The 15,895-nt window shown below is 37.8% G+C and overlaps 1 protein-coding gene across 5 annotated transcripts in view; it reads right to left on the bottom strand.

The window, feature by feature from the left end:
* Window positions 1-15,895, bottom strand: part of DLG2 (discs large MAGUK scaffold protein 2) — a gene marked incomplete at both ends in the record, with an annotated part of 1,048,402 nt that overhangs the window by 527,210 nt on the left and 505,297 nt on the right. The window lies entirely within an intron of this gene.

The following is a 15,895-nucleotide window of genomic DNA, read 5'->3' as shown; positions in this document are numbered from 1 at the left end:
ACACCAAGACTCAGCACATCCCTGCACACAGGGATGTACTCTAGCACTTTATAATATAATGGCATAAGGGACAATGTTTTAAATGTAGGCAGTTCTTTTTCCTCTTTTGTTTGTTAAGCCTTGGAATGGAGACAAACTTAATTATGGTACTTAATTTTGATTTTAGAAATTGATTTTCCACTCTAGTTTCTGCTGGTGCATAGGAAACTCTAGTGAGTCACACAAGCAATATAACAACCATTAGCAGCCTTAAAAATAAATAAAAATTTGAAAAATGCCACTTTATTCTTGTCTTTGTCCCTGGTTCAGCACAAATTGCTTCCTGCTTCACCTTTCTGATAGAAATTTTTAAGTTTCTTCCTCCTATGTTACAAAATCACAACCAAAATGGTGTATAAAATCCTCAGATGTGCCATTATGCTGCTCAGATTCTTGTATCAAATCAAAGCACAGTGTATGTAGTACAGTTATGTATTTGCATGGCAAGTGCTCCCACAGGAAATAATATAAACTACAAAATTTATCCTTGGGGAGGGAAAAAGAAAGAAGGAGCCACACACTGCGAGCAGTGCTTACGTGTGTCACCAGTGCATTTTGCAAGGGACTTGCCAAATATAATCCTGAACAAAACTGAATCCAGTGTGGAAACACTTCTATTACAGCACTGTGTATATGCCTCCCACCTTAGTAGTATTTAAGTACCTCTGTTTTCTTTGTACTTACAAATAAAACTGTGTGATGGTGGAACGTTATCTCTGTTTCAGAAAGGGATGAAGTGAGGCACAAAGATGTAACTTGGTAACAGCTATACAGGAAATCAGAGAACCTGCACACTGCCTGGTAGCCCAAAATCTCCTTTCTCCCAGCGTGTGGCCACAGGGTTTTCCATGGCCAAAGCCAAGCAGAGGTGGCATGAACTCTCCATAACTCAGTACTGTGCCAGTCACAGCTTTCTGTCTGTCCAGAGCAGGCGAGGAGCAGGAGGGCTGGCAACGTCCATTTACCTACCGACAAAGACCACTGAGAAATATCCTTTCCATATGATCTTTTTTTTTAGCAACAGCAAGTGAGGCAGCCTTTAATGAGCTCTTCATCTCATTGCTAATCACAAACGAACCCCAAAAAACAGTTGCAGGCCCAAGCATGGGAATATATATCATCCTATCATAAACATTATTTTACTCCTGGCTGATTACAAGCTGCCTTCTCTTTCAAAGCCCTCCTTAAATCCCACTTTTGCTTTATCATCCCCGAGAGCAAAATTAAAAAGTCAGCTTAAGCAGAATCACCACAAGTTATAGCCACTGTATCAGTGAAACACAGGGACTCCTTTGACCCAGCGTCGTTTAACAGCTTGAGGTGAACGTGCCTAGTCCTTGTCCTTATCCAAGCTCTCCAGAAAACCCTCATGCACAAGAAGCCAGGTTTCATTGAAATATGAAATATTAAAGAATTATAAGGGATGAGATCAAACAGGATAGCTATAAACTAGCCTCATGCCATCACCTCGTTGCAGGCAAGGCACATGCACACCTGCATGGGTTGAGCCCCCTCAGCACATTTCTGAGCAGCCGCAGAGCCCACGCAGCCCGTGCACACCGCGCTCTGTCATCTCAGAGGCTGGGCTGCCTTTGGTCTCTCTCCCAAGCTTCTGCCAAAGCAGCAGTTCCCCACCCCCAGCCGTGACTCTCTCCAGCCATATTCTGCCGTTGGCTGGGCCATACTCCAACTGAGCAGCCCGTCACCCCTTCACCTCCAGGGGCTTCTACCTGGGTTTTTAATGGTTGTTAGAGAACATAACCCACATGTAAAGAACAAACAAATACAACAGATAATGACTTCTGCCACTTTTCATTTCAGTTCTTGCTCTTTACCTCTGTCCTTAGCTTTCCTAGGCTGTGATCCTCACAGCTCATGGGAAGAGGCCCTACAGTTCAACAGTTCAATATCAGTTGGGAAGTGTCCTGGTTTCAGCTGGGACAGAGTTAATTTTCTTCCTAGTAGCTGGTATAGTGCTGCGTTTTGGATTTAGTATGAGAATAATGTTGATAACACACTGAAGTTTTAGTTAAGTCATCTCAGAGGCAAATCATTAAGAACAACATTGCTGAACAGTTTAGGTGCTGAACACAGGTTTAAAAAAGCAATGTATTCATGCTAAAATGCAAAAGAGAAGAAACATGGAGGAAAAGATTCCACTTCATCCCTCCAAATATAAGATGGTCTACTACTAAGTATGATGGGTAAACAACAACAAGTCTTTATCCAGGACCGGCTGCAACTCTTGCTTCCTACGGCTAGAGACAAGGAAGAGGTCTCCATGCTTCTGGACCTGACTCACCACATTTCTGTTGCTCAAGCACAGCAGAGAGAGGACAGCCCAAACCACAGCAGACCAGGCATCAGGTTTCCTCCTTTAATTCTGCTACAGTTCTTCTGCGTGAGCTTAATTATTCTTTGCAAGCCAGCTGCTCACTCTTAAAATGAAAGGAATAATGCTCTACCGCACCGGGACAGTCTAAAGATAAAAAAGTATTAACAAATGCAAAGTAATGTGATAGAAAGCATTATAGAAAAAGGGAGCATCTACCCCCAGAACGGTTGATACAGTACCTTACAGAATTCTGCTGAAAGGTCTGTGGGAGTCCGTAACAAAACTGATTACACAAATGCTTCATTGTAATGTGACACATGAAAAGGCCCATTTTAGCCATAACAGTAACAAACAGTGGTGTTATACTCATTTTGACCAGAAAGAGAAAAGAACTGTAAAGGAATATGAGGTCAAGGACAAGAAGTTATTCTTCCTACACCTATGAGAAGGTCTTCAGAAGTATAAAAATATATAACAAATATTAAAATATGAAAATATAAAAATATAAAATGTAGGCTTACCTGTCTAAACCATATTTCAGTTAATTAATTAATTATATGCTAACAAAGGATAAGAGAAAATTTGTAACACCGTGTTTTCTTAATCAATACTGTTCGAGTGCAACCCCAGTCCATTTTACTCCCATTCCTTAGGATGTTGCAGAGGATTTAGGCACTTCAAAAACCACAGGAAGAATTGAGGCAGCATATGGCTAGTGGGATATACTTTGATAACAGACGGACTAGAGCAGATCAAAAAAAATCCAGAAAGATTGTTATAGCTTTTTAGGACAACAATAAAAAATAGCATCTTTTCAAACACTTTGAAGTTTTTAAATTTAATCTGGGTGTTTCAAGAAAACAGAAACTTTTTGAGCTCTCTAACCAGTAGAAAATTGAGAAAGTGTTCCTTGAAATTGTCAAAATATTTATCTTTCTTTTTCATCAAAAATCAGAACATTTCAGCCTTCTCCAGGGCTGTCAATACTGCTGCCTAAATTACATTTACATTTAACTTTCCCTTGGGATCCCAGTCAACAGATATTTTTAAAATTTCTGTTCTGCACATCTCACTGGAAATACTTTCTTTTGATTCATACATCTAGCAGCCTAAAAGATTCTCCCACACCTTTCTGCAAATTGATTTTTGCCAAGCCAGGCACATCGGTTGTCTTTTCACATGTCACCCAGACGCCATGAAGATGCTAGAGTGAACTTATGTGAACTTTTAGAAAAGCATCATAAGGAGAGAAAATACCACAAAAGCAAACAATTAACTGCTTCTCATTTTTCCATGTATACTGGTGAGCACCATATTTCATGCCTAGACCTCCCAGAAGCAGAATGAAAGTTGAAAGAAGGACTGTTTCTCCACCACTCCCCGCAGCTAAACACATAAAAGATTTAATATACCCAGATTTTCACAACTCATCTTTGCCCTCCACATAATGATGCACCAGAACAAGCATCTCCAAGGACTCTAGTTATTTGTTATATGGCTCTAGGGGAGCCAGCTAGATAGTGAACTGAACCAAAAGCTCTAAAATGCTTCCTGCTTCCAGCCAAGAGAATTAAATAATGAGCAATGTGCCAAAATCCCTTTCCCGGCATTGGAGGGGAACTCTGGTCTTAAGAGAAACAATCTGTTCTCTGCACTTTCCTCCTCTTCACTATTCAAAGTCTGGAAAGGTTCAGTGAAGGTAAAAGTGAGAAAAGGGCTCAGACTTCTAAGGAGCGCCTCATCCTAGCAGGCTCAGCCTCCCCAATACTGCTGGTTGGCACAACCTACCAGTCTTGTAATTAATGATAGCAGTTGGTCTGGGTTGTGGTGAGCCCCAGCTCTGATGCAGATCAGATCCTTATTACAGCGAGCCCCACATGCAATGGATAAGGGGAGTGCTTCCAGTTGCCTGCCTACCTTGCACTAACCTGCCTAACACTCCCGCAGTCATTATTTTAATCAGTTAAGCACATCCCACTGCCAAACTGTTGTTAAAATGCCCCCTGACATGTCTATTTCTTGCTTTCAAGTCTCCCCCTTAAAATAAATAATAGGCATTTATGCTTTTATAGTTCCTTAAAAATAATGGATTTAGTAATACTCGCTTACCTGAGAAGCCATAATCTGCCTACAGTAATGCTGTAGGAAGACACCAAAAAGATGGTAGATTGCAGCTGCATTACACAAATATATTGGTAATTTGTTGTGATTTAAAGATGAGATAATCAGACAGCATAATCTTCCAGTCTTAGATGGTCTCAGTCTGAAGAGGACTAAAGCACTATACCTTTTGATGATCTCATGTATTATGAACAATAAATCACCATTAAAGCTCAGGACATAACATGACAACACAAATGTGTTATATGAATGCATTACCTCAGTATACTTCAAGGCAACAACTCAGTAGCAAAATGTGGCTGTTCCTACCCATGGGATTTCCATCAGAACAAGCGTATGAAAAAGCATATGAATCCTTTGGCTTTGACTGCATGCTCAATGCACATCCCAAGCAATATATAATGGAGAAATGTTACATGTTAAATATCACATTTCTGTGCCCATGCAAAGAGATAGGGAATACTAGACAGTACTTTATAAGTCACGATTTCAGCTGTTTCTAGGACAGGGCATGTAGCCTAAGTTTCATCCTCCACAGCTGCACATTTAGGAATGTGCAATGTGCCTTGCTGAGAAAGACCTGCATTTTTAGTTACACAAGCGCTGAACATGGCGTAGTGGCAAGGCAAACCGCATTGCAAATGCAAATTCAAGAGACTGGGAAAAAAAAAAAGAAAGCAATTTCAAGCAATGATTGAAATACATGTAAAAAAAGTCACTTAAGCTGAAACTGGTCCAAAATTACAAGGTGTATACCCTTTGAAAGCCCAAGATAACAAAATGGATTACAAACTACTTGCAAAGTTCTGACCTTCAGAAAGTGAGGTAGTTTCCCCCATGCTTTTCTATGCATAGTGTGAGGGAGGCTGTTAAAGCTGATATACTGTAATCTGAGTTACATTTAAACATCTGGTCCATTTGTTTACGTGCATTGATAAGCTCTAGTCAGAGCAACCAATAGAGTCTTACAATGTTATTTTCTATCATTTTTAATAACTGTTTTACTTATGTGTCCTTCTTGGGCAGGCTTTAAAATCAGGATTGTAAGTGAAATATGACTCTAAAACACCCTCATAATTTATAACATTGTTTTAAATTCAGTATGTTCTTAATGCGGCTTTTGCTACTGTAAAAGTTGGAGTTGATTGATATTATGCACCACAATTTTCCTGGTAATAATTTCAAGAAATAGACAGAGTTATACATGGGATAGATACAGTTATACCTAGAATGGTCTGTAGGATGTTTCACTTCAAACAAACAAACACCAAACAAACCAACCCCTTTATAAGTCCTAAGACTTAAATTCTCTTCATCCACTGATTTAAATGGGAGTTTTGCCTAATGAATTACATTTTTTCTCTCTTATTTGAGTCTGGCAGAGCCTCTGTTCTTCTGCTTAAGTGGATTTATTTCAGAGTTTTAGGCACTATACAAGAATTTATAAAAGGTTGCGTATTCACTGGGAACAAGCAGCCTGACTATTTCCAGGTTCCAGACAGTATTGGATAAAATGGTAAAAAACTAAAGGTTGCCTAAATAGTTCAGGCATTTAAACCATATCTAGCTATTGTCATCACCAGCCAAATAATCTACCAATAATTCTTCAGTTGGGAAGAAAGGTCGAACTATAGGCTGCAAAAGTCACACACATTTGATTGATCCAACAGCATTTCTTTAAAAAGCAGAAAACTGAAAATACATCAGAAAGCTACAAAAAGTAATGTCTTTCACTTAATTAGGCTTCTCAATACATATGAAAGTACTTTAAAGTGTATCTCAGGTCAATGAAAATAAAAATCGACAACCATAAAAGCCCTGAATTCATTTATAAATAAATACTGATTCTGGCACTTAACTCTGATGCAATTTATCCTACATGAAGAGGAGAAGCTATGCAAGAAGTAGCAATTTATCCTTTGCTCAGCTGTGAGCAGAACCCATGGTATTAAATAATCTTAATGACACCGTTTTTCCTATAAGCACTTCCATATTTTTTTGTGATTGAATAATTTTCCACATCTGCGTTCTGATATAGATCAGTATTATTTTAAAAAATCCAAATTTTAATCCACACCTATGATAGAACGTTTCTGGAGAGACAGCACAGATTCTATATCACATTTTTAATGTCAACTGAAGCTTTATATCTACAAGATTTGAAAAGCAAAAATTCAGTAATGTGCATAACTCTAATTAGACTGCAACTGAGCAGAACTGTTCAGCTGGCTTGCTTAACAGCTGGTCGAAATCTCTTAGGGAGGAGCGTATTTTTACAAAACATTTTATGAGGCCACACACTGAGAGCTACAGGAGTTTATTATAGAGGCAGACAGGTTGATTAATAAATATCAATTTTGCTTTGGGAATCAGAAATGTAAGTGGCTTGCCTGCCCAAGATGCCTAGGCAATTTATGGATTTATGCTTATTTACGTGTGTGTAATTTAGTGACTAAAGATGTCAGATTAAATAAATAGCCTCATGCAGAACTAGCCCAGATCTTTTATCAACTTCTCAAATGCTTATATTTGGCAACATTCAGGAGTGAATATACCCACCCTCAGACAAAAAGATTTGAAGAAAATGAGGATGAAATAGCTGAGCCAACATGTAACAGCAATCTGTCTCCAAGACACATTTACAGACAGTCTGGCAAGATAACTAGGGCAATAGGAGTGGAAAGAGAGAAGGCCAAAGACTGGGGTGTGTCAGATGAGCAGTTGTGAGTCACTTTATTTTCTAAGTTACTGCACAAGATAGATGTCATGACCTTTCACACAGCATTGCTGAATAAAGTGTTAGCAATACAAGGTGTCAGTCTGGACAATATCTTCAACCATTTTATAAAAGCTCAAAAATATTTGAAGCTTTCCAAGAGGCACTCCTTTCTGGAGGCTGCTGGTGCTGTACTCTGGACAAAATGGTACTGCTTTGTAGTCAGAGAATGATGCATAAACTGGATTTTTAAAATTTTTTTGTAAAGGAAATCTATATCTGACAGTCACTCAAAAAATGCTTAATACTGAAAACCAAAACATTCTCTGTATACCCACTTTGTGCAAAAATTCAGACTGTAGACACAGTCTCAAGCTACTGTGACTTTATTTGCTTCTCCATCCCACTGTTATTTTCTTAACCTTTCAATTAATATTATAGATTGTTACTATTTTCTACTATGTTTCATGTCAGAACATTATTCTGCTAACCAGTCTTAGCTGACAGCTCCTGGCACTGCTATAATATGAACAATTGTCCCCAGTCATTGAACTCTATTAATTCAGAGCACTTCTAGGACAGCACCCACGTTCATTTGCTGTGTTTCTCTCTTCTTTAGTCCTCTCTCATTAGGGTCACAAATAGCATATTAGCTGCATGAAACACAATATGTAGCTTTCTACACAGATAGGTTGAGGTATATTAATTCTCTGTCAAAACCATCCATGCAAAACCAACTTGCTACGAATGTAGAGACTGGGCTCTCTTGATGTCGATCACTTATCTGAAATTGTCAGTGTCCCTCCTCACTTTCTCTTTCTTTCTTATTTATTTATTTAGTTTTCATTCATAATGTCTTTCTGCTTGGTACAAACTGGACACAGTGTCATTCCTTTCAGCCTGCTCTCATTACCGTTATTCTCCAACTCACTCAAGCATAGATCCCTCACAACAGCTGGAAGAAGGTTATCTGGCGTTTTTTTCCTCAGACTCATTTGCCTGTATTTCCAACCTATAAGACTTAATCAATAATTTATTTTGTGAAGTAGAAATTAGGCAACTTTCTGAAAAGCAACAAAACATCTACCAACTAAGTTGTTTAAGAAAAAAAATATCAATACCACATCCATAATTCATTAAAAATCTGTCGCTCTTCAAGTATTTTTAGGCATCTCATTCTACCTCAGAGCTTTTCAATTTATGAGAGAACCTTTTATGCCTATGACACAGGAACCAAAGAGAGTCTTGCTTCAAAATTTCTTCACCATGACATAAAGTATTAATCCAAGAAGAACAGGTGACAGGACATTCCTTTGCTTTGATAGTACATTTTTGTTATTGACTGCATAGAGTATATTTCTCTACTTCTCCTCTCAAAAGGAAATGCTATGAATAAAGCAGAATATGTGAAAATATAGAAAATCAAACACTACTGACCCATATTTCACCTGTGCTAAAGTAAAAAAGCTAACAGAAAAAAAAAAAAAAGAGATAAAATCCCAAAAAACCACCACCCCAAACCAGCCAGAAATGTTAAAAACTTAAATAAGTTTGTACCTGCTAAATAAATATTAATGTTTTAAAATGTTTTGATTATAGAGATTCTTCCAGTAATATGCCTGGTCAACTGCCGAATCACACACACACAGAGAGACATAGATACATCACTGTGTAGAAAAAGAAATGAGTTTTACCAACAGTTTGGCAGTTTGACACCACTTCCAAACAAAGCAATGTCAGTTTTGTATGTTATACTGGCCTTGCTATAGGCATATTTCCTGATCTCTCCCTTCTGTAAAAACTCGTAATTATTTGGGAAGGTCAGTACCTCCCACTCCGCAGTGCTGTTCAAGCACTATGGTAGAGCTGCCACTCACAGATGATACTGGGAAAATTGCCATGACCAGAGAGCTGCTACTTGTTTTCTGTTGTTTGTTTTCTTTTCAAAAGGAGAAGCCGGAATAGTTCTTATTTGGCTCAAATTAGTCTGTGCCTCGGTATCTTTACAGTTATTCAAATGATCTCAGTACTACATAGTATAGATGGAGATCTTAAGCTGTAGCTGCAAAATAATTTTCAGAAATGTTTTCAAAGCCATTAGCTATCATAAATTGCACAATTTACTCCTAGACCAAGATTCTTTCAGGTGCTGTTGCTCCCTGAATAATCAAACCCTGTTTTGCTTCAAAGCAGTCAACTCCTTCCAAATGCTACGCCCTGCAGTACATCCTTCCTAATTGCCGGTTTGGGACCTGATGTGGGCTGCATTATCCCTAAAAATCCATCAGCACCTACGAGCTTCTCTCCAAGCCCTGTCTCTTGCCAGTGCAGAGCTCTTGAGATTTCCGAGAGTGATTCATCACTTCTCGCATAATCTTGGACTAATCAGCACACAAAACACAGCACAACATGCCTGCTTTTTGCCACTGTCCGTGGGACCCGTGATGTCAAGCTTGGGCTGAGATACCTAACTTTTAGATGTCTAAAAACTAGGTAAATCACGTCTTGACATAGCATTGGTAAACAACCTATATTACTGAACAGAAAATGTTCATTAGTGTTTTTTCATGAGTTGACAGACAGGAATATGTAATTATATCCCTTCTGTATAATTAATTATGGTAGTTAAGGGTAACATTCAGAAGAACATTGATTTAATAAAATTGGAGGCATTCAAAGACATCTTAGTCTCAGTATGCTTTTTCGACTCTTATTTCCACTGGCTTTCTAAAAGGATGAAATGAAAATATTTGGGTTTGCATTCTACAGACAGAGATGCTCAGTTAAGTCAAGAGAGGCATCAGATCTTCCCAGTGTACTTTAAATATACGCAAATATCTTTTTAAAAGTCCAAGTATACATGCATGTCCTTTTCTAACAACTTTATTTGAAATTCTGCTGGACTTTCCAGTAACTATTCAAGAGCTTTTCTTACACAGGATCATCAACATAACCCTTCCTTATTGCTAAAGCAAGTCATGCCTACAGTTTCAGATAGTATATTTGATTTCTTCGCCAGAGTCTCTGCCTGCGAGTGTAATCACATATTTGAAGATACTACTTGACAATACCCAGAGATAGACCCATTTAAAGTTAGTCCTTGGTCACAATATTTAGAAATTAAAGTTCTACAAAAACTCGGTGGTTTAAATATTCACCATCCATACAGTCCATACATTTCCAGGAGATTTAAAAGGATGGCACCTTATCATGCGTTTTCCACTAGGGACAGCTAACCCTTGTAAAGATTAATGTGCTGCCAGACTACTCTACCATCCCCAAATGTATCACTTTAAAATTTCATAAGACTTTTTTTTCCCCCACTGAGCTGAATAATGCCCATAGAGCGCTCTCTTGTACGTTTCAAAGAAGGAATTGTAAAATATGCCAATACCAAACGTATTTCCAATATTAACATTCATTTCACACATGCACTCTGAATAAGTAGAGTTAGCGCAGCATCAAGACTTCAGACTACATTTTTTTGCCATGTTAGACTTCATGATGTTATACATTACCTTAAAGGGTATATTAAGGATATCTTAGTGAAGGTTATTAACATTGATTTATGTTATTTTAATGCCTGACAATTTTCAATAGGAGTATCTACAGAAGGCAATGAAATAGTTAAGTTAGGAGCCCCTGCACTTTATTAACTCACCCTGATTTTAGTATTAAAATACAAACTTGATCTGAAAGATGCAAAAGGCAGGAATCTATTATGCATTAATGCTAGAAGTTATGTATTAATTCCAGAAATCAGTGAAAGATTTGACAGGAAAAAAAAAAAAGTGTCAGTCTGATGCCAATTCTGTGAACAGAATTGAAAGCAAGCATCCAAACCCAGTCACTTTTCTCTGATACAGTAGTTTCAATAAAAGAGTTTGAGTGTTTAATTTAAATCCAAAAAACCTATAGCTAGACAGGGTATAGAAAATGGAGAAAACTGACTGAACTAATCTGTTAGGTCAGCCTAGATAAAAACTAAAATTATTTCCTCGTTTACCTCCTTGCTTTAGATATCAAAATCGTGTTTCTGGCTTGCTGATACAATTATTTGCTTGCATGCTTGCCAGGCAGTGTGGTACATATCCATCTTCACTACATGCTACATGCCAGCAATTGCTCTGCTTGTGCTAGGCAGTTGGAAAGCAATCTGTTAAAGTCCACAGCATGACGCAAACCCATTCTCCTCTCCTCCTAACACCTTTCTCATTGAGAGCTGTCTTAAAGAGCAATCTCTCTCCATCAGCACATCTCCTTACTAGGGTCCAGCCAATAGATCTTACAGTCCACACGCAAGTTTTTAAATGATGCTTTCATGGCTTAGAAGGTTTTTTTATGGGTTCACAGAATAGCACACAGATGAAAAACTACTTGGTTCTACCTCAGCTAGCTATATATTCTGTTATAATTTGGATGACCATTACCCAGCTACTTCTCTAGGCAAGCTGAAGAGCTAGGCAATTCATCAGTCTGCTAACATAACCCTCATTTAAATCCTCTTGCGCAGCGGAAAGTATTTAATATTACAGTCCGTCACATATCTCCCTTGCTGATGTCAATACACAAGGAGTCTTTTGATTTTTTTCTTTTTGAGATCTACACTTGAAGTTGCATCAGAAGAATGCATGCACTTTGTAGACATGATTTCAAAAACGTCTGCCTTGCAAATTACACAAACTTCTAAACCAGACACTCTGACAATATGTAATCCCTATTGCTAGGATAGATGAGTTTCCATCAACATCTGGTAACACAACTGCTTCAGCACTCACCCATCATGTCTGAAGTCCTGCTGTCCTATTAAAGCATCTCTGACTTGTTGCAAACAATTTACTTTGGAACAAAAAGATCCTTTTGTTATGCACAACACTGAATATTAGTGATGGGACAGAATTGCTGCGGCACTGAAAGGGACTTGGGAAACTGGGCCGAGCTGCTGGCTCAGCCATGAAACTGTTGTGCAACTCTGGGACGTTCCCTTCTCCACTCCATGCCTTTGTTTCACCAAACCAGAAGACAATGGTAATACTGCTCTCTAGACCGTCTTTCAAAGTATGCAGATTAAAACTGCTTTATGGGTCAATACAATTAAAGAAAGGTAAGATTCTATACTATTCATTACATCTAAAAGACATAACACATAAATGCATAGCAATTTGTTTAAATTTCCAAGAATATACACAAAGTTATTTGTAAACCTCCTCCACCTTTTCTCTTTAGCCTTTTTTATTTTAGGATAAGGAAACCAAGAAAGAGACCCATTCATTCATCACATAAGTTTCCCTTTGGCCTACTCCCAGTTGATTCATTTTAAATTAGCAATAGAAATTAAGAAAGGAATGTAGAGCACAGGTGAAGCTAGTATGTTTTGCACTTGTGATTCAAGAATGAAGAGTTTAAAATGAAAGAGAGTCATTTGAGAGCGGCGTAGAACTGCAGAACAGCTCTGTAAATAACACAGCAACAGAACGGATTTCTCACCAACACCAGCAGCAAAGTTTAGCAAAGCTACAGTTCAGTGCAGTTATTGGGGACACTGATGCACAAGGAGTTCTGTACTGGAATTGCAAAATCCATCATAAACGTTAAATAAACCAAAAATAACAAGTTTCTCAAATTACAAGTACATGTCGATTAAAAAACTGACACTGAAAAGCCAGGAAGCACTTGCCAGAAAAAGGGGTAGCAGAATTTTCATTTTCACTAAACCTCATTAGTTAGCTTTTAATGATCAGAAAGTTCCTCTCACCCAGCCAACACATATACAAAGGTTTTAGCATGCTGAGAAAAAAAGAGGACTACTTAGAGCATGTGAAAGAACTATCTTCTAGTCACTGGCTTCTTTTTTATCTTACTACACTTTAATTCCTATACTTTATTCTAGACTTTTTTCTCCCAGAGCTACACTTTTATGTCCTAAACTAGATTCAGAATTTTGAGGCTTCCAGTGCTTTAGACCTACTCTGTAATTTAACATAATTTGTTATAACTGCTAGAATTATTAAAAAGGTTTCAAGGGATAATTTTTAGAATAAAATATAGCTGCAAAGATTTCTTGCTGACAGAGGGCCCAAAGGAGTTCAGATTTGTCTTTATATTCAGCTGCCAAGTGATGGTGGTTTATCCATACAATATATTAAATTTTATATCAACTTTCTTTTCTCTGATTACTACCATTTTTATCTGTGAAATCCACTAGTATTCAGCATAACTGAGATATAATTTCAGAATAACTGTTTGGTATCTTGTCTGTAGATTTGCTAAAATGCACAAAATGCACCAAAACCCCAAATGTAATGGAGAAACTTAAACAGAGGATGAAAGGGGTGGCTTCCTCCTTTACCACTGGAAGTGGTAGATGCGGTTTTTTCTCTCGGTGTCTGGAACATTACAGCAACATTTACCTTTCTCTCACTCTACTTAATTCTGGTTTTTTGACTTTGTTTATTTAATTCTTTCAAGAGAAGCCCCTCCTTTCCTCTCATTTCATTGTTTCATCTTTGTCTGTAAAGAAGGTCAGTGCTATATATTGAGGAAAAAGAGGTGCTACCTCTTTGAGGATTAAAGTAAGAAAACACATAATATTGATTAAAATGGGTTCTGAATTCCCTTGTCTGGGGTGGAATATGTTTAGTGTCTGAACAGATTGGCTGTCTTTGGTGAGACCCAGGACACAGAAATGGAAGATAAGTAGAGAAGAAAACTTTTCATTAGGGCAAGTGAAGACAGAAAGTACTAATCTACTTCTCTCTCTCTCTCTCCTTTTGTGCAAGGGGGAGAACAAAAGGCAAGAGTTATGCAAGGTTAACATCAACATGCTAATGGTTTGGCGTTGATACTTTTTGGCACCATATCGGAATACCCGGAGATCATTTTGTGAGGCAAAGACATTTCTGAGAAAGGCTGATGGACAATAAACAAGAGTTCCCTCAACAGCATTGTGGGAAAAGTGCATCTACCCAAAGAACGGTCATCAGGACAGTAGCAAAAGAGCTAGAAGAGCTGAAAGACAATACAGTCATGAGAAAATCATAATCAGAAAAATCAGTGTGGTCAAAAGGAGGTGAAGAGGCCCTGGCATTTAGCCAGGAATTACTGAAAACATCCAAACTGGACCTGGAGGAACAGAACAGAGAACCTTGGCTCTGCTCTGCAGCCACAAACTGGACAGCAGAGAGTTTCAACATTCAACAAACCAAAGTCCTTTAGGAGCACATTTCAGAATTAAAGCCCTAGCATAATAAATCAAAAGTGCATTAACAAATACTGCTTCTTAAATTATGCATAGGATCAATGCTAGCATAAATTTGGGTCAGTATCAAATATAGGAAAAATAGTCCAGTGAATACGATAAATTAGATTCTTCTTTCAGCAAGATAAAGTTAAGCCTGTGCCTTGCTGCATAACAAAACCACAAAGCTTCAATATTCCTAATGCATCAGCACCAATGGTAAATTGCAATAGGTAAATATTTCCTGAATATTATATGATTTATGTTTCATTTGTAGTAAATGACACCAAGGAAAAAGGAGCCAACTCTGACAATTCTCAAGTGCATATTGAATCAGTGGTCATTTCACCCTGAAAAGAATTTGAATTTCAACAAGAATTTTTAATTGAACCCTCTGGATTTTAGCTTATGATTTAATCTACCAAGTTGCTAAGGCAACCAATGATTATAGCTGCTGGGCAAAATTCACAGAATTGTTAATCGATCTTAATCTGGATACTCTGCATCAGTAGTTCTTTTGCAGGGGAAACAGACAACACTAAGAAAAAAATTTTGGGTTTAATCCTTAAATTACAGCATACAATTACACTAGAATTGCAAATATGCTTTTCATAGTGAACATCTGTATTAGATGTACCATAATTTAAAACCGTTGTTCCAACAGAGAGGAATCCTTCACTGAGGATTGTATATCCCCCAGCAGCGTGGGTCTCAGAGACATCTAATCAATGAGCTTTTTAATGTGTTTGACTCTCCCTCTGCTCTGAAAGGGGAAGAATGGATTTGCCCTAATCGAAGGTTGTAGTCATTATTCTAATATGATTCTGTTAGAGGATAACCTTTGTACGGTGCTATTTTCAAATCTGTGTACTGTTTGCATGGCCCACTATATAAAGTGTAACGGCCAGCCAAAGCGTGGCCAAGAAGTTACTCAACTCTGTTCTTTATCCTGTTTTCACCATGAGCATTAACCAATCACTTAAGATCTCTGTGCCTGTTCCAGTTTCCCATTTCACCAGTAGAAGGGTGTAATTAGACTTAGTTGCTACACAGGGATGTTGTGAGATCAACTAACTTTTGTATTTTTAAAATATTCTTAGCATCAAGTGTTATGATTAGCTGATATATAGCATATTCATTTTAATGGCCACCAATAGTTAGCCAGAAAGTGTGTTTTCTAGTTTACGATTTCATTATGTGTCCATAAATTTATGCCTCCAGATTTAGCTAACTTACCAGTTATGAGAGTGCTTTCACTCTGGTGAATCGAATTGACTTTTAAAGAGAGCAGCTAAATTCTTCTGAACATCCCAAGCTAGTGTCTTATTCCTGATGTATTTTTTGGAAAAACCTTAGCTATAGTACACTAGGGCAGTATTTTGCAAAATTAATCAATGTAGTTATTCAATATATTTATTTGTTATTTCTTGAACTTACATTTCTCATC

Source organism: Platalea leucorodia (genome assembly GCF_965183815.1).
Source record: "Platalea leucorodia genome assembly, chromosome: 2".
NCBI classification, from domain to species: domain Eukaryota; kingdom Metazoa; phylum Chordata; class Aves; order Pelecaniformes; family Threskiornithidae; genus Platalea; species Platalea leucorodia.
Note: the sequence above shows the minus strand (reverse complement) of the source record. Positions and strands in the feature narration are given on the sequence as shown.